A 27,734-nucleotide genomic window follows, 5' to 3' on the forward strand; every position below is an offset into this window, starting at 1 on the left:
GCATTTTTGCTAAAGTCACGCCGTTTTTTTTTTGTGTACTTTGTCATGATTTTCTTGGTAGCATCTAGCAACTCTGCATTGCACCCAGAATCGTCGCCAAATAGTCTTCAAGGTAGGTATCCTATAAGAATTCACAAAGTCGACTGTCAGTTTTGGTACACAATTCCATGGTGATCCGACAGAACGGGAAAGCTGGTGGGAACTATGCTCCAACATGTTGTTCGAGGTGTAGCGCATCCAGGACGGGACAGGAAAGAAAACACAGAACACATACACGGTGTTTTGTGTTTTCTTCCCTGTCCCGTCCTGGATGCGCTATACCTCGAACATCATGAATAACCAACAAGCCCGCCGTGCAACCTTAGTCGACTATGCTCCAACAGTTTAAATAACCCCTCAGGAACGTTTGTGCTTGTGACTTGTTTTCTGTATTACGCACAACTAAGGAAACCAACTGATGTACTGTTCCTGCCCGATTGTAGGTGGAACCACCTAAAATTGCATGGCGAAATAAAAAAGGTGCTGAGGGGAACAGTGCAAAAAAACGGGATGGAGAAAGATTGAACACACGACGCGAGTGCTGTGTTTTCAATCTCTCTCTAAGCCGTTTTTTGTGCTGCTTCTCTCAGTATACTTGTACCAACTGGCCCTTCAAGAAACCATTCTGCAAAAAAAAAAAAAAAGTAGCTTCATGACTCTCATGAAAGCTATTCTGTAAAGCTAGCTCGACCTTTTAACTGAAGGCTCCCTGGGTGCCTCCGTAGTCCTCTCTGGGCTTTTGTTAACATGCATGATACCCCCAAAAATGCATGGCAACACTGTGACTTTTGCTTTTGGGATACCGTGCAACAGCTCAGAAAGGAGGGGATCCTTTCTCCGTTAAAAAAGGAATCAAAATTCACTGCAGGCTGTTGCTGAGTGTGCGGGGCATACACAAAAAAATACGGTATATGTATAGATTTTTTTTCTTCGTGCTGTCTGGGACAAAAGCCTGGTAAGAGACCAGGCTTTTTTTTCATTTTTAAACAGCAGGGACACTTGTAACACAAAGAACATTATTTTTTCTTTCCGGAACAACTAGTCACTCTCCATGAGAACTGTACATCGTAAATGGCAACCGTTTCATTTTTCCAAAACGTCTGTGAGTGTTAATCCTTTTTGCATAGGTCTTCGTGAACTCTGGGTGGGATTCATAACTAATATTCGGTTGTTGCCACCCTCGTTACAACTCCTAACAAATTAATTACACAAGGAGACAATTAAATGAGCCTTACACTGTTGATGCGTAGATCATGCTTCGATTATAGGACGGCATTGCTCAAACAGCACGCGCTGGTGGCAACGGATTCGCGTAAGGCACTTATTAAAATTTACCCGCAGCATCTGTCGATTGCTGGTTGCGGCGGCGGCGCCCGTGTGTTTCTCAAAACAGTGCAAACGTCCGCCCCGGCTGAAGTAATTGGTTAATCTATCTATCTATCTATCTATCTATCTATCTATCTATCTATCTATCTATCTATCTATCTATCTATCTATCTATCTATCTATCTATCTATCTATCTATCTATCTATCTATCTATCTATCTATCTGTCTATCTGTCTATCTATCTATCTATCTATCTATCTATCTATCTATCTATCTATCTATCTATCTATCTATCTATCTATCTATCTATCTATCTATCTATCTATCTATCTATTTTCTTTGTGTTTATTTCTGTCATATTACGGATCTATCTATCTATCTATCTATCTATCTATCTATCTATCTATCTATCTATCTATCTATCTATCTATCTATCTGTTTGTATGTCTGTCCGTCTGTCTGTCTCTCTGTATGTCCATCCGTCCGTCCGCTTACGTTTGGTTGCTTTCGTGATCACGGACGGATGGACCGACAGACAGACAGATAGATAAATAAAGATAGATAAAGAGATGAATAGATAAATATATAAAGCGTCACATGTGGCAGCCATAAATAGGAGATCCGAGTCCGCCGCATACCGGTGGTGATTCTTTTTATGCCGGCATCTCAGGGGCCATTGTTCCGTGCCTGCGTTTAATGAAATTTGGGCGACCACTGCGCTTAATGGCGCCGCTCATTAACTTTGGCTGACAGTCTCGTTGCAGCAATCTTTCATGCCTTCTCCGCGAAAAAGACGAGATAGAAATGGCGCCACCGGAAAGGACGATGTCTGTCGGCGCTGTGGTGAAGGCCATTCAAGGCATTTCCCGTGGCACAACAAAGTTATTCCACGAAGATTTCGCGCTTTGTGAGTGGGTGGGAAAAAGATCGTCGCAGCCTTAATGTGCTCTGGATGTAGGGTATCTTCTTTTTCGGAAAAGGAGGGGAAGGCGTCCCCGGCATCGCTCCATAAAAGTCAATCACTCGTTAGCCATCTCGCTCAACGAGGAAGAGGCATTAATGTTTCAGTTCTGATTGATTGATTTGTGGAGTTTAACGTCCCAAAACCACCATATGATTATGAGAGACGCCGTAGTGGAGGGCTCCGGAAATTTTGACCACCTGGGGTTCTTTGACGTGCACCCAAATCTGAGCACACGGGCCTACAACATTTCCGCCTCCATCGGAAATGCAGCCGCCGCAGCCGGGATTCGATCCCGCGACCTGCGGGTCAGCAGCCGAGTACCTTAGCCACAATACCACCGCGGCGGGGCAATGTTTTAGTTCTCTCTCTCTCTCTCTCTCTCTCTCTCTCTCTCTCTCTCTGTGTGTGTGTGTGTGTGTGTGTGTGTGTGTGTGTGTGTGTGTGTGTGTGTGTGTGTGTGTGTGTGTGTGTGTGTGTGTGTGTGTGTGTGTGTGTGTGTGTGTGTGTGTGTGTGTGTGTGTGTGTGTGTGTGTGTGTGTGTGTGTGTGTGTGTGTGTGTGTGTGTGTGTGTGTGTGTGTGTGTGTGTGTGTGTGTGTGTGTGTGTGTGTGTGTCAAGATGAAACAAACTTTGTGACTGTCGGGGAAGGGCTCTTCTCCAGGCAGTGTTTATTTTACTTTATTACTAAATGTGTTTAACGAGAGCTTGGTGCCTTGTTATGGCTCCGGCTACTCCTCTCATGTAATAATTTGCGTAATGGAATAATAAAAAAACATTACATTACCGCAAAACACACACGCAAGAAATGTCCAGTCAGTAAAGTCCACGGGTCAACGCAGAAATGTCCATGCGTCAAAAATAATCTTCACACGCAAGAAACGCTCGCACTTGCATAGTATGGTGACATACGCAAGTGCTCAAGGTCTCCGGTACCACCCACAAAACGAACTCCAGTTACCAACCATGAACGAACGGGCTGATTGAGCGCTTTCATCGCATGTCGTCATACAAGATAGTTATGTACATAACCAGATCAGAGAAACTGGGATGCAATATTGCCCTTTGTGTCTTTTGCGTATAATACATCCGTACAGCGCACAACCGGCTGCTTGCCATTCTACCTTGTCCACGGTCGCTCCACCTTTTCTTCCCTCGACGTTTCTTTCTTCTCTGCGCTAATTAAACCATCTCCATCTTCTAGTGAAGAATATGTATCGCGTCTGCTTCAGTGCCGCCAGTTGGCCCATGTCAACATTGAAACAAATCAACAGAATCGCAAGCTTGACTATGATGCTTACCATGGTGCCGTGTCCTTCAGCCCTGGTGATGAAGTGCTGCTTCTTACACCCATTCGCCCTGCTGGACTGTGTGACAAATTTCAATTATTCCTTATCGACCCCTACACTGTCCTTAAGCAAACGTCTTCCGTAGATGTAGATCCTAAACTTGTGGCTCACACCCACTCTGGTGGATCGGCCAAGAATCGGGTAGCTTATCAAAAACAAGAATAAAAGGAATGTATATATTTAAATACTGGCGAAAAAATTAACAGAAGTATTAATTATCCCTGAGAAAAAAAATTATATGAATTAGTTTTTACTGAATGAGCATTAAATGATTTATATCAAAGAAAATTTCCTATAGCCTACATTGGTTAACCGAGAACCTTTTGGTATGGAGGTTATTAAGTAAATCTATTAGACTGTACAATGAAATCTTTCACGGCCTCGCACACATTCCCGTTGCTGTTCCCTAGGGTAAGTTCACCTAGGGATAGTACATTTCACGTTGTCAAAGCTAAGACAAGGATTCGTCATGATATTTCTAGTGGTACCTTTCTTAACGTTGAAAACTTTCTACAAGAGATCAAAAAGGGCTCCACAGTTTCCTCTTCTCCACAAAAAGAACAGAGCGGGGAAAGAGTCCAGCCTGCTCTAAGCAAATACAAATTTAATGGAGGGATACGACAGCGTAATCGAGTGATTAAAACTTCCAGGCATCGGTTATGACATGAGAAAGTTTTCCAAAGAGTCATTAAATGATTGAAATCCAGAAAATTTTTTTAAAGATGGTGTAGAAAATTCTCGCATCATCATTTGCCGGTTATGACACCAGGAAGTTTTCCATGGAGTCATTAGATGGTTGAAATAGAGAGAATTTTTTTAAAGATGGTGTAGAAAATTCTCGCATCATCATTTGCCTCCGAAATCTAGAAGCTACTATAAAGGCTGTTGTATGGGTAGTATTGATAGCTGGTCCGTCTGACGCCACTTTCGCTAGTGCATCAGCTGTTTTATTTAGAGCTATGTCTATATGCCTCAGCACCCATACTAATCGCACCGGGGTTAAGTGATTCGGTACTAGGGAGCCGAATTCGTCTAATGTTTCCGAATCACCGGATGCCGTGAGCGCACTGCAGACCGACAAGGAGTCTGTTATTATTACGGCGGAATTCATCGATATTGGCCGTTTTCGAAGGGTCAATACTACAGCTAAAAATTCTGCAATGAAGGTTGGTGTGTAACCTGGAATTCGGAGGAAAAAGGACCAGTATAGAACAGGGTAGAATATATTGATGTCACTCTGTTCATCTCTCTGCGGTGCGTCCGTAGCAATGATGGCATGTGCTTGCATTCCTAGCAGGTAGTCCTGTAAAGTAGCTCTTAACAAATTACTCGGCAGGTGTTTAGCACTATTAGAGAAAATGTCATTGAAGTATATTTGGAGAGAACTTGTCGAGCTACAAAATGGCAGAACCTCCCTAATTTGCGGGGACAGTGGGTCGAGAAGAGACTGTACAAACTTTACTTGAGGTGTGTGAAATCTAGGTCAATGACAATAAAAAAATAAACCAGGTTGTGCAACGAAAACTGTTTCTTTACGCCTTAAAGAAGATTCGAATTCCATTAAGTACGCTTGTACAGCCAGTATACTGAATCTGGTCAGGATTGAGGGAATTCTAGCCTCCATATAGAAATGTTATTCGCTACAAATTTAGATAGCCCTAAGCACATGCACAGTGCCTGCTTCTTTAGAAGAACAAGAGGACGCAACTTATAGGCAAGTGCCCCGGAGTATAAGACATATCCAAATTCTAGAACCGGCCTCACATACATGCGGTATATTGATATATTGATAATAACGTGGCTCTGCGCATTCCTGATTTCCTGTTGCTTATCTTCCGTAATAAGCCGACTGCCCGAAATCCCTTTGCAGCAATATATTAGATATGGTTTCGCCATACTGAAGAGCTGTCGTATATCACTCCTATATATTTGATGTTTTGAACCTGTGGAATGGTACTAGTTTTGTATGAGAGAGATATATGTGCTGGGTCTTCTATCAGAAATACCAATAACGCGCACTTGTTCACGTTTAGAGACAGATGAATAACGTCGAGCCAGTGCTCTATTTCAGTTAAGTACATTTGGAGGATTTGATAGAGAGCGTGAATGTCATGAGCGGATGAAAAGAACGCGATATCATCAGCATATACATATGTCTGAACATTCTCATTACATGGGATCGAGCTTATTAAAATATTGAATAGTACCGAAGACAGAACAGCACCCTGGGGAACTTCTTTTTCCTGTTTATAAGCACTCCGAAACACCGTCTTGCGAACAGTAAAATGTTCTATTTTCTAAACGTTCCGTAATCCACGCTTCTAAATAATCCGACAAATTGATTTTTCTCAGACGACTGACTAGTACACTATGCTCGAGACTATCATACGCTTTTGTTACGTCCATGGTAACTAGAGCTGAGTACTGCCTTTGACGCCGCGCCAATTGTATGCGACTCTCTATGTCGATATGTGCTTGCCATATGGAACATCCCTGCCTGAATCCAATTTGACATGGGCGAAGAACCCTTTCTATGCCTGCAAATTTTATTGTGCGAACGTGCACTACTCTTTCTATTACTTTGACAAAATTGAACGTTAGTGCAATTGGGCTGATGTTGTCTAAAACGCAACCTTCAGCTGGTTTTTTTTATAATAGGTATTATTTTCGTGATTTTCCATTCAAATGGAATCCAAGCTTCTCTTATCAAATAATTTGTTACATTAAGTACATCCTCCCGTGACTCATTGAATAAAATTTTCAGCCTTGCTGAAGTGACTTCGTCCGGGCCTGGAGTCGCCGTTAGAAGTTTTCTCATAACCTCTGACACTTCCTCCAATAATTTTTCGGTGAAACTGTCACTTGATCGCGAGATTACCGAAGAGGGATAAACACTAGTTGAAAATCACTTTTCAAAACCTTAAGCTATGCTTTCCAATGACTGCTTCAATTCCTGAGGCGATACAATTATAGATTCACGATTTACTGCTTGAAGAATTAGTTTCTTATCTCTCAGATATCCAAATAGAACTCTTTTGTTATTAGATTTCGAAAGAAATCCAAAATGCTTTTCATCATACTCTGCCTTAGCTTTAGCCTCTGTACGTTTAAAATGACCTACTATGAATTTATAATCTGACCAGTTTTTGAACACTGATTGTGTAATAGCTTCTTCCAGGCAGATTTTTTACGCCTGAAATCCCGAGTACAGTTATCATTCTACCATCGCGACACAGGTTTTTGTTCAACTGATCGAAGCTCAAATTCCGCTTTGCTACGCGACTCCTGTACAACTGAACAAATGCTCAATGCTTTTGGATTTACCGTTGCTTCTGACAGGGACTCCATGAAGCCTCGCAACCTCCTTTTAAAAATACTGTAATTTATGCACGTGAGTCTTCTAGAAGGAACAGATATTAGGGGGCATACAATGTCAAATATCACTGGAATGTTATCGCTATTACTCGCAGTGTCAACAGTCGACCAAGATGAGATGCTAAGGTCCCATCCCAAAAAATTCAAGTCTAAAGATGAGGATGACATTTCTCTAATAAAAGTGAGAATACCCGAGTTATGGCAAGTGAGACTATCACCCTGAGACCAGTCCCATAATTGAGTATCGCACGAATCTGCTCTTAAGCCCTAAGTTATGTGATGGGAGTTGAATTATCCCGCCAATAGGACATTGTTACCGCTAATAGAAATTACACTATCCAAAGGGTTTGTATCGTGAACTCCTGACGAATAATATAGATTTGCTATGTTAAATATTCTTAATGAAGGGAGACTTGAAGAAGTTACTAAAATTTCGTACTCCGGCGACAGAAGCGGGAGTGTTATTTTTGCCTTGTGGCAAAATATGGTAGAGATGGATGGATGGATGGATGGATGGATGGATGGATGGATGGATGGATGGATGGATGGATGGATGTGGCTGTACCCTTTAGATCGGGCGGCGGCTAACGCCACCTAGCCGTAATACTTAGTGAACTAACCATTACATTTATCTTTTTTTCCTTTAAATAATGAAGTTGAGGATTCGTACTTCGCAGTGAAGGGTTTAATTTTCACTCGTGCCTTGACTTTAGCCACCAATCAGATAACCTCCTTCTAGTTAAGTCTACCCGCTTAAAGTCTATTTTGCCCTGGCTGTCCCTAAATCCCAGTGCTTTGAAAAACTCTGCGCCTTCATTCTGAACTATAGGGTGAAGCCCTTTACAGAACATTATCAAGTGTTCGGCAGTTTCTTCTTCCTCTCCACACGCACTGCATACTGTGTCTACCCCTTCGTATTTGGCCCGTTATGTCTTGTTCGCAGTACTCCCGTCCTGGCCTCAAACAGTAGAGAACTACCCCGAGTATTATCATAGATCCTTTCCTTGGCAATCTCCTGCTTAAAAGTTCGATAGATCTCTAGTGCGGACTTCTTAATCATGCCCATTCTCCACATGTCAGTCTCCGTTTCCTTCACTTTCTTCTTGACCGATAGTTCTTTTTGGTTTGGCCACCTGCTGTTTTCTAAGTATTTACCAGTCAACTTCCTGGTTCGCTTCCTCCATTTTGTATCGACATTCTTCATGTACAAGTAGCTGAAAACCTTCCTAGCCCAACGCTCTTCCCCCATTTCTCTCAATCGCTTCTCAAATTTTATCTTGCTGCTAGCTTCCCTGCCCTCAAATGATGTCCATCTCATATCACCTTGTACTCCCTGATTTGGTGTATTCCCGTGAGCTCCTAAAGCAAGCCTACCTATTCCACGTTGCTTAATTTCTAATCTTGCTTGAACTTCTGATCTCATGCACAAGACCGCATTGCCGAACGTCAGCCCAGGAACCATGACTCCTTTCCATATTCCTCTCACAACATCATACCTATTGTAATTCCACAGTGCCCTATTTTTCATGACTGCTGCATTCCTGTTACCTTTAGTCGTCACGTATATTTCGTGTTCCCTCAGATACTCGGTCCCATTGCTTAACCATACGCCCAAATATTTGTATTTATCTGTTATCTCTAGCGTGACCTCCTGTATTCTAAGCTCACTACCTTCGTTGTCATTGAAAATCATGACTGCTGATTTTTCCTTACTGAATCTAAAATCTAACCTATCTCCCTCATTACTGCAGATGTCCATCAATCTCTGCAAATCTTCCTTGTTGTTGACCATTAGCACTATATCATCTGCGTACATTAATGCTGGTAGTGCCTGATCAATAAGTTTTGCTTGTTTGACTAAAGAGAGGCTAAACTAAAGAGAGACTAAAGTAAGTAACCCGCCCTCTCTTGACAATCGATCTAGACAAAATTATCTATAATTTTTTAAAATAAAAATACTGATCTGGAACTAACCAAGTTTCTTGTAACAATATCCGTTTATTTTTCCAACAATAAAACAAGAGAAACCTGTGGAAGCTGTAAAAATAGAACGACAATTCCACTGTAAGACATTTAACGGCTTGATGGTGGGATATACCAACAGTCAAAACAACCTTTTCTAGTATGCTGGCCTTTACGACCTTTCTAGGTGAAGCCTTTTTTCCTTTTGTTTGTGACGACGCGGAAGAAGAGTTTAAGGGAGATCTGCTACGTTTCTGGGCACGCGAATCGATTTCAACATCAGTGTTGACATTCAGATCTATAGCATGGAGGTGATCTTCTCTCTCTGTAGGCTTATCAACCCCCCCGAGTGTCTTCTGGGAGCACCCTATCGTCTCTCGTGCTGCATCCTGTCTTTTGCTGAGATGTCAGCGTATAACTTGTCTGTGGAGAAGTTGCTGAGTTATTCATAAGCTGAGTTTATTTAGCACTCATTATCTCACATAGGCATTCTGAGAGGCTGGTAAATAACCTGCTCATTGCGTTTGATACTGACTTTTCTACTGTGGCCTGAATTGTTTAGACAAAGCTAGCATCTGCCATTGAATTTTGTCGATTGGCAATCCCAGCATACCCTTGTTTACTTTCCTTGATAACTGCCATTGCTTCACTCCTTGAGCATCGTCGCCTGTCCATTGCTTGCAACAATTGCTTCTTTTGAAAGAGAGTGGGACAATTGGAATAATCTGCTCTGTGAGCACCCTCACAGAGGCAGCACTTCTCCGCTTGAACCTTGAAATCAGCGTGTGAGTGAGCCTCACTACAAATGCAACACCGTATTCCAGATTTACACCCACCAGCACTATGGCCAAAACGCCAACAATTTCTACATTGAAGGGTACGCGATGCTAATGGTTCCACCTTGAAGATTAGAGGCCAAGCTTTTATTTCAGATGGGCACGATGTTCCGACGAAAGTTGCGATAACTGACTCGGTGGCTACCTTCACGTTGTCTACTAGTCGATCGCACCGGTAGATAGCTATTACCCCGGCCAAGGAGAGTTTATCAAGCGTCTCAGATGGGCTTGGTTGCGAGTCAACTCCACGCACAACGCCTTTGGTGCATACAAGATGGGGTGGGATATATGCACTCACCGGGATGGAGGCAAATGATGAGCTTTTCAGAAGATCTGCTACACAATCTTTGTCTGGTGATCGGCACACAATACCTCCGCGGCCAAACTGTCGTACCTCGGTGATGCTTTCGTACTCAGACGTTATCGCCCGAAGCTGCTCCTGAGTCGCCTTAGGGTTGTTCAACCGGATTGATCCATTATTCAAGGGCACCTGTGCAACGGGAATGCTTCTAAGTCCGTCGCATAGAAAGAGTGTTCATCGTCTTCATCGGTTGTGGGAACTCGCCTTGCCTGTGGTCTGTGCCTTGGGTCTGGTACCCTCATCGTGATTTCAAGTACCTACTCGTCCATCCCAAAAAAGTGATCGGACTTGGCGCTTGACTGCGCAGGGGTGGAATTGTATTAAGGTTGCGTTGGAATTACGACACTATCGGTAAGCTCATTAAATAATTCTTCCTTGCTTTGCACGCTTAAGAGATACGCTGGCAGAATGTTTACGTTGAAGTGGAACACCACTTGTGGCTCTGAAACGTGTAGGAAACATACGCACGCAACATTACCGTGTCAGGCTCCGAAACAATGAACACTACGCTGCTGAATTAAGACTAAAGTGTAGTATCTGTTATTCTTTTAGCGGGACGGCTTAGTGCTCTCCCATAGTTGAGTACGAAGTACTCTAAATCGTTAAACACTTTTTCTAAACACTTTTCAGCACGTGGGATGGCTTTCAGCTTTCCCAAGTGCTGTAAATTGTTAATCAATTCTTTTAAACACAAATACGCCTTTTTCACTAGAAACGGCTTCACGCTCTTCCATAGTATTCTGATTGTTCCAAGTACTCTAGTTGTTAACACTTTTTCTAAACACATGCTGGTGACCCTAGATTGGGATTACAGGGGCAGTTTATTGCTCTCCCGTAGTGGAATGCATCTCGCCTCTGTTGAATAGCACGCCTATGAATGGGTCATGGGACGTGCGGCTCACGGAGCTGGAAATGGGAAGAAACTGGCAGCCCTTGACCTAGCCCGGTGAGCCGCTGTAGCGGCTGCAGCCAGTGGGGCCCTGGAAGAGGGACATTACCCACCCCAACCATACAAACTAGCCTTGATATGAATAAATGTTTCTTCTTCTTCATCATCGCACTCTAAATTGTCGAAGAATTTTTCTAAACATCCAAGTGATTGGATTGGGACGACTCTTTGTTCTCCCGTCATAGAGTACCAAGTATTCTAAATCGTTAAACGCCTTTCCTAAACACACGGACGAAGTTTGTATATCGGCCTGCCTGATTTTGGTAGGCGGACGACGTCTGTTCAGTACCGGCATAAGTGTCATGTAAATACGCATAATGTGGACATTCACGTTTTATTAGTGCTTTTTGTTTACCATAATGTACATATGTATACAATTTTTTGGCAATAAATTTTTGTGTGTCTGTGATCTGTTCTGTTGAAATGCTATTTGTGTATACTGTCTCTGAGAATAATCTTTCCAAACACACCAGTGTTATTCTTCAAGCATGGTGACATTTCAGGTGCCGCACTGAACTTCTCCGAATCCCCCTATTTGCCCGTTGGCTCACCGAACTCTAGACTTAGCTCCATTTTCCTTATTCAACCGGCCACCTTCCTTCTCAATTTAGGTGTTCTATACCATAGAGTTTCCTCATATATACGCTAGAGGGAACTCTGGTGCTAGTGTCTATGGAAGCTGCAACGCACGGTGCTTCAGCGAGAGTGGGAATGATGGGTAGTACACAGATATGTCTAATTTTTGTACTTCTGGCCTGCTTCTGGCTCCGTGTGTGTTCGTGTGGCTTGGAGTTGTTTTTTCATGAAACGAAAATCAGAAAATGTTCAGCGGTTTTGCTTCACCAACTTATTTTTTTAAGCCCCGCCGCGGTGGTCTAGTGGCTAAGGTACTCGGCTGCTGACCCGCAGGTCGCGGGTTCAAATCCCGGCTGCAGCGGCTGCATTTCCGGTGGAGGCGGAAATGTCGTAGGCCCGCGTGCTCAGATTTGGGTGCACGTTAAAGAACCCCAGGTGGTCAAAATTTCCGGAGCCCCCCACTACGGCGTCTCTCATAATCATATAGGGGTTTTGGGACGTTAATCCCCACAAATCAATCAATCAATCAATCAATCAATCAATCAATCAACTTATTTTTTTAAGGCTTACGTTTTCAAATCGGGTCACGAAGTTCAAAAGGGTTTGTTCTTTCCTTCAAAACAAAACTGAAACACAGCAATAAACGAAGCCACAAGTGCGATTCGCCGCCCGCAAATACAAAGACTAGGCAAATCTGTGTACTTACTACCCATCATTCCCATGGTCACTGAACGATCGCAGCGCTAGAGTCCCCTCTAGTTAATTTTAGAAAACTCTATGCCTTATACAACCACTATGAAAAATTCTGTAAACAAGGGCGTGGTCTGGCGCCTAAATTTCGACAGGTGGCCTCGTCCTCTTCGAAGCTAAAGCTCTTTTGCCTAGTGCTAGCGTGTACATGCTTCGTGCCCATCACATGATGTCGTTTTTTCGTTTGCATCACTCATATCGACACTGACGTCACTTTTTTTTCTGTTGATGAAGCATCTAAGGCATTCACCCTAAAGAATACAGGACTCAGGGTCATGACGTGCGCTCGCGTTGCTTATTGCCCTCTTGACTCCAATCTCCTCGATCGTTGCACTCAAGCGCTGCGCGACCTTTTCTCGCATGTCCTTCGAAAATGGTGTCTCGTATTGCGCGTGTCAGTTTCTTACCGCTCGCGAGAAGCTATTATGCAGATTTATCGCTCGAAGCGCGAATCTCCTCGCACCGAACGTCTTGCAAGGGCGCACGCGCTGGGGACTGTATCGTCGTGCGGCCCGCTGATTCGCTCCGGAAGTCGCGTTATGGCGCACTGCGTGGAAACGGGCACCGGAAACGACGCGTGACAGGAAGAGCGTGTTTCCGGTTGTCTAGTACATGCTCGCAGACCGGAAGAGTGGTCCCGCTTAGATCTGGTGTAAACCTGACATCCATACTGTGTATTTTTTGCGAGGAGACAATCAACCGTTAAACAGTTATATATATATATATATATATATATATATATATATATATATATATATATATATATATATATATATATATATATATGAAAGTAGATGCGGTTTCCCATAAGAACTGTTTATTGTGCCGACGTTTCGACGGGAACCCCGTCTTTTTCAAAGCAAAAAGACGGGGTTCCCGTCAAAACGTCGGCACAATAAACAGTTGTCATGTGAAAGCACATCTACTTGCATATTTATAACCTTGCGGCAACCGAAGTTATTCTTCTGCATATATATATATATATATATATATATATATATATATATATATATATATATATATATATATATATATATGTGTGTGTGTGTGTGTGTGTGTGTATGTGTTTTTTTTTTGTTAGAAAAATGTAAACTTAAGGGGTTTTGTTTCCTTTGTTAGGTACAATATCATTGAAAACTAACAGACAATAATGTCAAGAAAAGTACAGGGTATGTAGTAAGAAGGACTTGTGATGTATATGTGACAAAAGAAAAGTGGGTGACAAGAAAAAAAAACAACAACTGGCAGGATCTTTGCCTGCTGCGACCTTGGATTAACGCGGTCTATGCTGTACGTACGAATGAGTTTCGGTGGTGTTGATCCCCCCCCCCCCCCATCACTTTATAAGGCATACATGTCCTATAAAGCGGAACTTGCCACATTTTCTTTTCACGCGTTTTCTCGCTTCCAAAGCGTCATCTGGGGCAATGATGGTGATTGTCGCATTGTGAACGCTAATTTATTAATATGCGTATTTCTCACCCCCTGTATGGTGCGGTTATGTACTGTTAGCGTCAAACGAAAGCCGAACAGCGGCAAGCATTACAAATAGTATAGCGTGCGCCGTCCAGTCACCACCATTGACAGGTGTTCAGTGCTCCGAGTTAGCAGCACTGCGCGATTCCACAGGGCTGACCAGACGGAGCTCACCACCATACAATTGCTAATTCATGCAGCTGCTTGGCTTTCGTTTGACGCCCATAATGTGTAGTGAAGGAGCTTTCCTATTATCACTTCTACGGAAATTATGGTGTACCGTAATTTCCAGGTATACCAGTATACCAGTATACCGTAATACCAGGTGGCTAGAATATATTCGAGCCACCTAATATTTCGTATTGCCCTGTCGAAAGTCGTTTCGGGTGACAGATGCGCCAGAAGAAGTAGACAAATAGATAGATAGATAGATAGATAGATAGATAGATAGATAGATAGATAGATAGATATCTTTAAAACACACATACTTATGACGGGAAACGACAGACAAGTGTATGACAGGACGGACGCTCACTCCAACTATGTTCGTTGAAAGCACATACACTCTGTAACAAACGAAGGTAATCTTCAGTAAACAGTTGATGAGGGTAGGCTTACTGCAAAGCAAGCGACTTTCACTCAGTATTCGCAACGCACAAGAGACGCAAGCATGTGTTGCAACTAACAACACTTGTTCAGTATTCACAATGCAAAGAGACGCAAGGCTAAATGTGTTGAAACTAACAACACTTGTTCAGTATTCACAATGCACAGACACGCTGTGTTGAAAACACGAAGAATTGCAGAATCATGAGTCAGCCAGAGATATTTTCGGGCAACGCTCTTCGCAATCGCGAAGCCGGCTTAGGGTAAAAACAACACGAAGATGAAAATATAAAGAGGACTTGGATATTTTGGGGTGCAGTCGACTCCCTCTGGCGTCCCCTTAACCGCCCTTCCCGTGATGCTTCTTTGCTGACGTCGTGGGCGCTACGATCTATAGCTCTGGCTTGCGGGAAGGGCGGACTCGGGAATTACGGCCAGACTAATATATCTCGCGCGCTGTAGCGGTGAAAGACGTAATAATGCCGGATAAACGGAAACGATGAACTGTGGAAGCTCCGGGCTGCTGCGATGGCCCCGTGTGCCGGAAAAAAAAGTAAGAGGGGTGGGGTGGTCAGGTTGGCATCACGGACTCATTCCTAGAGGGGTAGACAAAACTGAAGAAGTAAAAGTCTTTCAGAAAGGTGTCTTTGAGTGGTATTAGGAGATGTACACCCGCAAACGTTCATAAACGTTCGACGTGGGTTTCACTATGGGCAAATAGAACGCACTTGCTAAGGACGTTCAGCTTAGCAGTGAAACAAACGCTTACGTTGGCTATCACTTCGACGGAACTGCATGCTGATTCTCCTAAATCACGTAACGAAATCACGTAACAATATCAAAAGAAATGGATATCACCGTAGTATATATAAGAGGTCTATGAACTAAGGAGGCATACATGTCACAAGACTGACAGAAAACAGACTAATAATTCGTACATGGGGTGTGAAGGGAAGAGGAGTTGAACCATATAAACGCTTTGTTCTGCTTCTGCCCTCTGCCGAAAAAGAAATCCAAAGATGGCTTCATGTAGAAAATCATTTTCCGTTTGTTCTCCTCAGTTTATTGCTTTGGTCCAGCCCGGCCGACCTCCGAAAGCCTTCTGCACCTCGCTGGATTTTGCTCTGCACCGAAGATAGTCCCCGCCATGATCGAGCGACGTGATATTACGTGATGTCACTGCGAAGATAAAGTCATGATGGCGTCACAAACTGCGGTGGTCTGGGACACCATCGCATGTTCATTTTCTTGCATCAGTCATGTTGACGCAAATACCAGCGGTCACCTTTCCTCTTTGTTGAGGCATATGAGGCTCAGGATGCATTCACTTCAGGTATACGATAAAGTAGACTGTCTGGACGTTCCAACTTTGATCCCACGAGAAAACAAGACCCGACTAAAAAAGAAATTCCTCCAAGCCACAACGCGGTTAACCAGCTTTGTTTGTTTTCCTTTCTGGATAACCTACTTCTCTGTTTTCTTTTGAGCGGATATTAAGAGCCAAGGAACGCTGCTCCGAAGAAGATTAATCCCACTTCTTTTTATTTATCTCGACGCCACATTGAAGCGTTAACGTGCTTACTGCATACAAGAAAACAAAGCGGAATGCGCATGGCAGGCTGCTGTTATATCCAGACACGTCACCTTGGATTGAATCAGGTTAGATACTCATACACTGCAAAAAAAAAAAGAAACGAAAAGAAAAGAGAGAGAAAGAGAGAAAGTTGCTGGAAGGCGAGCAGTTTCCGCCGACAGCTTAAGCCCTGTAAGCTAAGGAGGGTGGCTTTAGGAGATGACTCGCCACAATCTACTGAAAGAGAAATCAAAACAACAACAAAGGAGAAAGTACGGTGCTGGAAAGTAACTGGCAGGCTTTCTCAGAAGTGAGTCTGAAAGGGTTCACAGAAGTGGGCATGGCGGAAGCCACAGAGTAACGTTCTGACGTTGACGAGTCGCGTGGGTTTGAGCTAAATGCGTCACCTCCGAACAAAATCGTAAGAGGTGAGAGTGAGCATAAATAAACAGAAAGTGGAAGTTCTTTAAAGCTGATACATACGCACGTCAAAAAAAAAGCACGTTGAACTCTCGATTTAATCGCCATCACAATGCGGCAACCAGGCCGGGGATTGGAGCCAGCTTGTGGGGGCAAGTGAAATGCAGAAGAATATTCAGACACAGGAACTCTAAACGAAAAAAAAGTACTTGGAGGACACTTGAGATTCACCTTCAAGAGCAGAACGCGATAGCGCAATCGAGCCCCATGTGCACGACGTTCTCACTAGTTAGCATAGTTCTGCCCTCAGTGTGTGTTTCAAACGTGCTATAAATAAAAGAACAACTGTGCTCCTAACATTGGCTGTTTGAAACTATCGTAGAACGCTTTTTTTATTTGTATTTGGCAAAAATACTGATTGATTGATTGATATGTGGGGTTTAGCGTCCGAAAACCACCATACGATTATGAGAGACGCCGTAGTGGAGGGCTCCGGAAATTTCGACTCCCTGGGGTTCTTTAATGTGCACCCAAATCTGAGTACACGGGCCTACAACATTGCCGCCTCCATCGGAAATTCAGCCGCCGCAGCCGGGATTTGATCTTGCGACAGCAGCCGAGTGCCTTAGCCACTAGACCACCGCGGTGGGGCGGCAAAAATACTGGAAGGTAGGCTATGCCAACATCATGGTAGTAATTGTCTACAGCAGGTACGGATTGTAAGTGCCCACCGTGTCTGAATTCTTTCCGTGCATCAGCGGAGGCTCCACTGCGCACCCGCAGAGCAACAGCAGCAAACCTGCGCTGCTGTTTCATTTGCTCAAGGATTTCCTGCTGAATTAAAGTGAATGACCTTCATTACAATATCCGACATGTTTGTGATGCGGGCTAGACCTCACAGGTAGGTGCTAGGAGACCTTGTCTCCGTACCTTTGTCTTGGACCTCCGAACTCATCAGCACTAGCCGCCACAACTCACGGATGGCTTCAGGAGAACGTGCTTCCAAGTGGAGACATATGTTTATATGAATACAAGCTCTTTCAGTGGTGCATATTTTACATTTTTTGTTCGAAAGGTGTGGGCAGCTCCAGTGTAGGTGCACAGGTAGGAGTTAGCTTGTACCTGTCGGTACTCATATGCTTGTTGCCTTTCTAGACTCGGGTTGGACGCGGCGAAGACGTGGCTGGCCTATCTGTAGTGTTGTGTGTATTCTGTGTAGCATGTACCACACAAAGACCGATTTTAGTGCTGACGATAAATAAATTTGTGAAAGAACTTGGTAATGGGCCTTTGAACCGCCCTTCATGACACATTGACATTTGGACGCCTGGTGTGACTGATCGCTTCTACCACGCAACGTTAAACTCATTACAAAGACTCTTCCGGAGACATAATATTCATATAGTTTTTTTTCCCCGGCGTTGTTTGAAAGAAAACCGTGGCTCTGTGGTAGAACACTTTCTCACCACGCATAAAGCCTGCGTTTGGTTCTTACTGGAACCAAAGTTTTCTATTATTTCACTGGCATATCTGTCGTGATTCGGCGGTCACGAACAACGCCAATTTTTCGCTCACGACGAAAGACGCCGACGCGGACACAGGATTTTACACTACACGAGCTCTTTGACGCTGTGACGCTAAATAAATGGTGACCATTAATGTAAGCGGCAAATATTTTTCACGTTGAGAGCGAGGAGTTAAGTCGTCCATAAGCATCTCAAATTTTGTCAAGAGCCCCGGTGTTCAATCGTTTTCTCGTTCAATCCGTGTTCAAACTACTTATAGAGGCCCAATATATTCGAGGCGTCTAGAAGGCGTTCAATGAGTGTTGCCTTCTGTCGCGATGGTGCGCAGTGCTGCGATTTCATTTATCTTTGTTAAGACTGCCTTAGGCGCTCTTTTTCGATACATGCTTCTTACACTGTATGCCTACCGAGGCATTTGGGCAATCGCACAAGTGCCCGTGAAAACAAATCTGCAATCAGTGAAAGTGGTTGAAGAGAACTTGATTGTGATTTATGACCATGCCGTACATATCTTTATAAGCGCCATCTATTGCAATCAGATTTCTTTTAACTCACGATATACCCTTCTGAAAGCATTACTTTTCGGCATGTGACAATGAAACTATTGCTCTTGCTATAGGGAAGTTGCTGTTCATTCGGCGTTTCGAGAGCCCTCCTGCAATGCGTCACCACAAAAATAAGCGTTTTTGTTTGTCCGCTGTTCCTAGATAACAAAGACGTAGAGTGATACCGGATAACGTGTGTCGTACATTAGCCGCCATGGCAAGTGGAGGCAGCTTTGGATTAAAAACAACTAACAAATCTGGACCAGAATAATGTAATTGAACAACAACAACAACAACAACAACAACAACAACAACAACAACAACAACAACAACAACAACAACAACAACAACAACAACAACAACAACAACAACAACAACAACAACAACAACAACAACAACAACAACAACAACAACAACAACAACAACAACAACAACAACAACAACAACAACAACAACAACAACAACAACAACAACAACAGCAACAACAACAACAACAACAACAACAACAACAACAGCAACAACAACAACAACAACAACAACAACAAACACACAACGACAACAGCGACGACGACGACGGAACACGTAATCTATGTCCTTCGAGATCAAGGGAGTGCCCGTCGCCACTTGCTACGCTTTCAGCATCGATTATTTGAGTTTGGCTCTCAAAAACGATGCCGAATCGACACGAATTTTCGCTGTTGAAACGTAAAGCCATGAATCTAAAGCCAATGAAAGCATGGAGATGGAGCACCAAGCTTGACCGCAGCAGTTTTTCTTTCTCTAGGACCAGCAAAAGGGTCACTGGCTATCCGTATTTTAGAGTAATCACGCTTTTAGCGTACTAGGATGCGCTACAAGCACCACAGGCACGAAGAGTAGAATAACAACTGCTTATTTCAGAAATGTTCCTTCTACATATGTACACAATTGATTGATTGATATATGGGGTTTAACGTCCCAAAACCACTATATGATTATGAGAGACGCCGTAGTGGAGGGCTCCGGAAATTTAGACCACCTGGGGTTCTTTAACGTGCACCCAAATCTGAGCACACGAGCCTACAACATTTCCGCCTCCATCGGAAATGCAGCCGCCGCAGCCGGGATTTGAACCCGCGCCCTGCGGGTCAGCAGCCGAGTGCCTTAGCCACTAGACCACCGCGGCGGGGCACATATGTACACAAGTTTAGAATCGCAAATAAACGAGGCTAGGTAAAATAAAAGCTCACTGGAAATGCGTTGGTGTAAAATTTGGATTGTTTTCACGAAATCAATTTACCAGAAGAAAAAAAAAAATCAGTGGATGGGACACTTACGCATTTGTGGGAGCGAGGCTATGTCATGATGTATGATTTTGTGTTTTTTTGATTATTTTGTCATGTACTTGTGATAGAATAGTAGATTGCTCGAATAGCAGCGTACATATGCGTTGCGACGCATGTGTCGAACGATTGCCAGGGTACGTGATTAGCTGACATTGATTTCGGTGCTCTCTTAATCTTGTATTTAAGCACGTTTTCCGTTTTCTCTCCCACCACAGTTATTTCTCAATAAGAACCTTTCTGTTCCCTCCCAGCCGCCTCCCCCCACCACAGTTGTTCATGCCCCCAAAACAAACTTTGCGATCAATGGAAAAAAAGATAGAACAATACAGTATTTTTAGGCAAGTTGCGGAGATATGGTACGCAAATATGGCACGATACTACGATACCGCTGCTCTTTTATCACTGGTGGAGATTTGCCACACCCATTCCAGTAAAGGCACCCCTACACCACAAAAGCCTTTTTTAAAAGTTACTATGGCGTTGTGAGGCCTCAGTGTTGCCTGTGAGCATACGCATTCTTTACGGGAAACCTGTCTTTCCGGGGATTGATATGTGGGGTTGATATGAGGACCCGAAGCCTTTACACCATATTTTTCTCGCAGAGACCTACTTAAGTTTTTGTCCTTTCTAAGAACCACATGTGAATGAAACGGCCTTACTAATACACGTGAAGAATGAATTGCCTTACCAGACAACCTTCTTCGCCCTTTATTGTTTGCGTTCTGCAATTGCTATTTCATTTATATCGGTATTAGTATAAGTACTAACCACCCTTCTTGGACCTTGAGCCTGCAGTAGTGAATAAATAAATAAATAAATAAATAAATAAATAAATAAATAAATAAGTAAATAAATAAATAAATATATAAATATGTATTTTTCTCTCTTGTCTCAGAAACTACTTCCAGCTGCGACCATAACTACTACCGCAAGGACAACAGTAGTCGCTTTTTGTCCCCCATCTACCCCCATTCTCTCCACTATGTTGTACATGTGTGTAAATAGAAATCTTAAAATCAAATCGAATCAATATGACCAAGGAGAGGTGACGGCCGAACGTTCCGGTGTAGAAAACTTGCGGTTCCTTGTTCGGGATGCCACAATTTTCACTTTCTTATGTTCAGGCCTCCTCCATTCGTGAATGATTAATGATGGTTTAAATGATGATTGTGCGCTAGTGTGCAGTGCCGCGCCGTATTTCTTCGCGGTCTGGCACTCTCGCCGGAATACAATTTTTTTTTCATGAACTGCTGAACGGTGAGTTTAAGGGCCACTGAAGCGGTTTCGCATTCGCAAATTTAATGCGAATTCAATATCTGCGACCTCTTACAACATACCTACGATGTTGTATTTGTGATTTTTGATAAAACAACGGTGGTATAAGCGAGCAAATTTTGACCAAGACATCGCCTTTCAGGCACGTGCCGAGCGAGGGGTCATTTCAGTGGCGAGATGGAGCCGGGCCGCTGGGGCCCGTCAGCCTGTCTGCTTCAGGATTGTGCCCCGTTTCTGCTGCAATCCGCTTCCTAACGAACCATCAATTCTGCGAGTTCGTAGAGATTTTCTGAAATTGTACCGCTCTCTTCTTCTGAATAAAAATTTTTGCCATCCGACATTCACTAGTTGTGTTAGTGCGGGGTCGAAATGGACTGGCGACGACCGAATTTCTGCGTGGCATATGGCTACCGCAGCGTTTTCAGTCGCAATGAGGTCGGTTTTCACAAGTTCCCTCGGGATCAGAAGATGGCTGCGAAATTGGTCACTTCAGTTAAAAGAAAACACGTTGAACCTACCAGAAAGTCGCGGAGATCAACGAACAAGTGCGTGCGACTGAACAGCGACGCGTTCTTTCTGTGTTTTCGCACCTGAGGGGTCCTCACGGCTACCACGAGTTGCCTTCGCGAAAAAAAAAAAAAAACTGAGGCAAGGCTGTAAAACTACTTATGTGCATAGCAGCGCGCAGTTAGTCGGTGAGTGCGTGCTTATTGCAGCCGTGATCTGTGCTGCCTCGCTTTTGTGTCGCTCACTTGGAGTCCTATGAAACGCGTGTATCACGAGCCATTACGCAGACACCTTTGATCGTATACATAATTTCGCTCTATCTGAGACCCAGTATGCCTCTATCTCCTTGTTGCAGCGACAGCTGGTGATCTTGCTTTAAAAAACATTTATCAGTGCCAGTATTGATCGACAAGCAAAGGCACCTTGTAACACGGGTGCTTCATTTCGATTCCGGCTCGGGTCTCACCGCAGCTGTATAATCTTTTCGTGGTACTGGGTAGGGCGAACAAAAATTCTGATCATTCCGAACCATCCCGTGTTTCCTTCGTCATCTTCTTCAATTTAAATTTCAATTTATGATTTCAGAATTTTACTTACAAGAAAAAGACTGGAAGGTGACCAAGGCTAAAAGACCGTGAGGGCGGCTTCACAAAGGCCCTGGACACCTGCGCACACACATGGCAGTAGCGGGAAAATGATTAGAGGTAGTACGTAACACGCAAGTACAAAAAAATACCTAAATATGCATACTAATTCATACAGAATTTCACAACTGGTTATTTTCAAATACATGCTATAATTGTGTAATAAAAAACGTTTTCAAAAAAAAAAATGTAAACCCCGCATAGACTCGTATACTCTGACAAATGTACATATATGGGATTATGTGCACCCATATGTACATTTACGATAATGAACATGCAGGCGTATGGTTATTATACCACAATTAGCAAAATGTAACAAACTTAACATTTTTAATGCACAAAACTTCAAAAAGATAAATTATTGGTTGATTGATACGTGGGGTTTAACGTCCCAAAACCACTTTCAATGTATGTGTGTTGTAAACGAAATTCACATGACATCTGTAAGGATGACGATTTTTTGTCTTATTAATTTCACAGTAAATTGAATATTGTAATAAGCAATTGTAATTTGTGAATGAATGCAAATAAATTAGAACGTTTTTTCAAGAATATTTATCAATGAAAATAACTACTTTTTTGGACTAGTTCTGAAACTCCAAACAATGTCCGCGAAACTGAACAGGAAGTCGGTTTTGCCGCAAAAACTGTGTAGTTGCAGCGGTGCACGCTCTACAGGCAAACCGACAAGCATAGCGTGGTGCGTGCAATAAAGTAGGAGTGCTTTCGATGTAAACAGCGAACTACTACTACTACTACTACTACTACTACTACTACTACTACTACTACTACTACTACTACTACTACTACTGTTACTGTTACTACTACTGCTACCACTAATTATAATTTTATTATTATTATTATTAATATTATTATTATTATTATTATTATTATTATTATTATTATTATTATTATTATTATATTACCAACATCTATAACAACGACAGCAACTGCTGAAGCACACCACCACCAACAACACAACAGAAAAACAACAATGACAATCGTGCAGCACGAACGAAAACATTCATAACGACGCAGGATTGCAATTCACGTTGTTTGAAAGAGGATTTTCCAGACACGACGACCAAGCATGGGGAAAATTAAGCGTGTGATGTTCTTCACGTGTTTTTTTTCAGCAAACAAATGCCTGTGCCGCGTTTGTAAGTCGTTCTAGTGGAGGAGTGTTAGCTGGTGCCAATTTTTTTTTTAGCTCCACAGTGCCTAAGCCTACCAACCCCGGTGCATGAAACGAAAATGTAAAAAGAAAAACATATAAAGCTGGAACACTGCTCTGAACAGTGCTTGGATGGATCGTTTAGCGCGCAGTTGCGTTTTATTCGTCCTATTAGATAACAGCACCATCTGCTGACCCCCACCCATTTCCTTCTGTTACACAGTCTTCTTCGTTGACTGTTTGGGTTGGTTTGCCCATCCTTGAAACAACAGCAAACAACATATACAAAACGCTGATTCACTGCAATGTAACGAATAAACCAACAAGGCGGATTCAATACAATTTGTATAGATTCAAAACTTCATTAAAAGACTGTTTGCTTGAGGTTTAAAGCGGTGAACAGAACAAATGTTGAAGTGACTATGGGTTTACTTTGCCTGCACTATGCCTTTTGATCTTGAACACGCAGTTTGAACACGCAGATTTTGAACACGCAGTTTATTTATACGAAGAGAAGAAGATTGCGTCCTTATAAATATCGGTTTCTTTCTTTCCTTGTTTCAAAGCACCTCTCCCACTTCAGAGGCATAAAGTTACATGCCTACTGGAACGGCTTGCGTTAGATTTGTCGACCGAGCCTCAGTTGCTGCTTGACAGTTGTCGAATGGTATCGCACGGAGCTTAAAATCGTCCTTGCGAGATGGCAGCTGCGCGTATTCGTTCTTTTCGTCGATAATTTCGCGTATCTTATCCCCGATTACAACGTTCGTAGTCTCATTTATGCTTGCGTCTTGTTTACTCTCTATTTCTGTTGACTAGACTGCTTGAAAACAATATAATGTTTTCTCGGGTATTATGCGCCACATAAAGCAACGTGATTATTAGGCATGCGATTATGAATGGTTTCAGAAATTTTGGAAATCTCGCATTTTATACTTTGCACGGAAGTAGCACAGTACGCAGGCCTCAAGCATTTCCCCTTCGTCATAATGCTACCGTTGCGACAAAGATCGAGCCTGTGAATTCGTGGTAAGTAGCCGAATACAGTAACCATGGCACCGTGTTGAAATGAGTATGCATTGTGATCCGACACTACGAATTGGGAGCAGTTATTACCAAAGGAAATAAGTGGAAATGTTGGGTATTGAAATGCCGAGTGCTTGAACGATTTAGCATTACGACTGGTTGAAAATAAAAAAAAAGATAAAAAAGAAAGAAAAGAAGGAAAGGTATAAAAAAGACAGGAAATAAATGAAGACGAAAAAAATAAACAAAGAAAGGCAGGAAGAAAGTGAAAAATTAAGAGAAATAAAGATAAACTTATTTGCTACTTCAGCCGCATAACACAAGAATACAAAGAAGTAAAATATTTCTGTCAGTAACACACACACGCACCACTACAAAGCAACTATAGTAGTTGAACTCGGCCTTCATCTGTTCTTCCGTGCAGCTAAATCTCATTTCGTTGCTGACAAGGGCAGCTGAGTTTCTGCTGGCCACCGTTTTGTGAAGAATCTATTTTACAGTCTTGATCAAGGTAGCTCCGCAGTACGGGAGAAAGAAAAAAAAAAGCCAGAATACTGTGAAGAACATGGGTGTTGCGAAAGCATAAGTAGCACCACGAAGGCACGAAAATTCCTTTTGATGAAATATTGAGCTTCCTTGGTGCCTGGTCTCCAAACTGGCACCTAATAATGCTTTCCACAGTTTCGCAATGTGATTGGTTAATATTGGGGCCATATTTTTTCTACGTCTATCCTGTGTTTGTCTTTATCAATTCCGTACACCAAAAGGAAGGCAAGGTTTAGGTTCAGTCGGCCAGTCAGTGATGAAATATGGTCCTATATTTCATTAATTTTACAAAAATAGTTCGAGCAATGAACCATAAGAGAATGACATATAAACAGAAATACATAAAGATAGTGACATAATTATATATGGATGGGTAGAAAGATGGATAGATTAATAATATCCAGAAATACAGATACATAATTACATGTATAGATAGATAAATAAATCGATAGATAGCACGATGAGCAAGAGGAAAGGCTACATTTTCTTTTGCTAGCTAACAGGCGACAACAGCTGTATTCACGAGTTTAACTTAAGTGAAGAGGAAGGCTAAGGCACTATACGTTGCTAATCCTTTTCATTAAGCTTTTATTCAGTCGGCTTCGCTGGGCCGATGATCAGAGGTGTACATTAAAGCCCACTTTCGGAACGCCTAACCTTTTTCTTCGTAGCCTAAGCTGGCCGTAGCTTTCACCGCATTGCACGGAAGTAGACAAGGTGGTGTAGTTCATTGATTTATTCCACTCTGCGTTAGAGTCAAAAGCTGTTGTCGAGCTATTCCCAGCGTTCCCGGAGTGCGTTCACGCTTGAAAGACGCTTGTTGCGAATTCAATCACACGGGCGCAAAGAGGCTGGCCGTTTCGAATGGTCCGCATCTTAGAACTTCTAAACTGAAAAATCAGCCGGCGTGAAACTAGATTTGTGGCTTTTCTTTAATCCTGTTTTCACAGGTCACCGCTTCTGCAGTGATTTTTACAGAAGCACGGCCGCTCATTTCAAGAATCCTTCACCAACACTTAATTCCGTGTTCATCGAATCTTCAAGTCAGTATTTTGGTCAAGGTGTAACAGCTTCCGCAAAAAAAAAAAAACAAAACAAAAAAACTCACGAGGTTTTTTACGCTTTCGTTTAAGACAGCTCGAACGCTAAAGTCGTCATCTTTTTCTTTTCAGCCGATGTATTCATGCTGCCCCACCGCATTTCTAAAGATTCATGCACCTCACGTTGTTTTGCACGGCCCCCAAGATCCGAGGCACCTCACCTGGCTTTGCATTGGCTTTGTGATTGGACCACTTGTGGCAAAGTTGCGAGGCCAGGTGATGACGTCTTCATGTGACGTTACAACACTGTGAGTTAATCATGACGTAATGACGACGTCACAATTGCTGGTGATTTATACCATCACCATGACGCCATATAGAGACGTCATCATTTGTCCCCGGCGCCGCGGGAGGCCGACGGTCAAGTTTCGCGTTTCAGAAGGCCCGTAAGGCCTTCGCTTTAATGAATGGTGAACATAGCCGCTTTTTTTACTATTGCTTGTAGTTTGACTTTTACTTTTCGGAGCACAAGTTCACTCAATAAACAGTTTCGCCTTTTTACAACTCCGCTAATATCTTCTTCACGACTTGGGCTTCGATCACGGTGTTTTGCTGGCATCTGGAACATGAACAAAGTGAGCACCTCCACCAGATACCATGGGGCCATGATGGTCATGAAGCAGTGGGTTGGGCTGGTGAAGACGTAACTCTTTATTGGATGAACTTGCGCTCAGGAAATACAATGTTCAAGTACAAGCAACGCACTCGGTACAGTGAAAGCATCGATCATATTCGTAAACCACCGACAATGTGACAGACCATGGGAAGCGTCGGCATATAAACACACCTGATTGAACCTTCCAGCTTTGTGGCCGATGTTCATGGTAGATCTAGGATAACCTCGGATACTCGCGAAATGCTCGTAATGTTTACACTCTGAAATGTTAGCGAAGCTTCCGAAATATTGCAGCGCGGCTTATTCGAATCGACAATGACACATGTAATAGGCCGGTCATACCAAAATACCAAAAAAATGTCGCGCGTGGCAATACAGAAATCGCGGCTGAGAGGTTTCTTTCACTGGAAGCTAAAAAGATTTACTATTCGAGCACACATTAAAAGAGGGAAACATAATATTTCCAAAGCCATGTAGAAGTAATCGCACAGTTTAGATCCAATCCACTAGGTGCCGCCATCATTCGAAGTGCTCAATATCTTTATACAAACTCAGTATCCTGATATTTGTTAATTATACTGTAGTTAATTGGAGATTATATCAAATAAACTTATGCATCCCAATATATATATATATATATATATATATATATATATATATATATATATATATATATATATATATATATATATATATATATATATATATATATATATATATATATATATATATATATATATATATATATATAAATATCCAACATAACTATTACGTGGAATCAGCACGATTGATTTCCGTTTTTAGAAGACTTAATTATTCAGACAAACGTAAGTGCTCCACCGGAATTGTTTAGAGGAAAAATAATCTTGTAACTCGGTGCTCTCGCCATAA

At 42.7% G+C, this 27,734-nt stretch overlaps 1 protein-coding gene across 1 annotated transcript in view; it reads right to left on the bottom strand.

Annotated features, from left to right (window-relative positions):
* The window catches only part of LOC119164171 (calcineurin subunit B type 2), a 73,629-nt gene extending 51,272 nt beyond the window's left edge, over positions 1-22,357 (bottom strand). Inside the window, exon 1 of the mRNA XM_075871150.1 lies at positions 22,335-22,357. The gene's annotated coding sequence lies outside the window, so the exon portion shown is untranslated. The remainder of the gene's footprint in view (positions 1-22,334) is intronic.
* Between the last annotated feature and the right edge of the window lie 5,377 nt (positions 22,358-27,734).

The sequence above is a fragment of the Rhipicephalus microplus genome, chromosome 8 (genome assembly GCF_043290135.1).
Source record: "Rhipicephalus microplus isolate Deutch F79 chromosome 8, USDA_Rmic, whole genome shotgun sequence".
Lineage (NCBI taxonomy): Eukaryota > Metazoa > Arthropoda > Arachnida > Ixodida > Ixodidae > Rhipicephalus > Rhipicephalus microplus.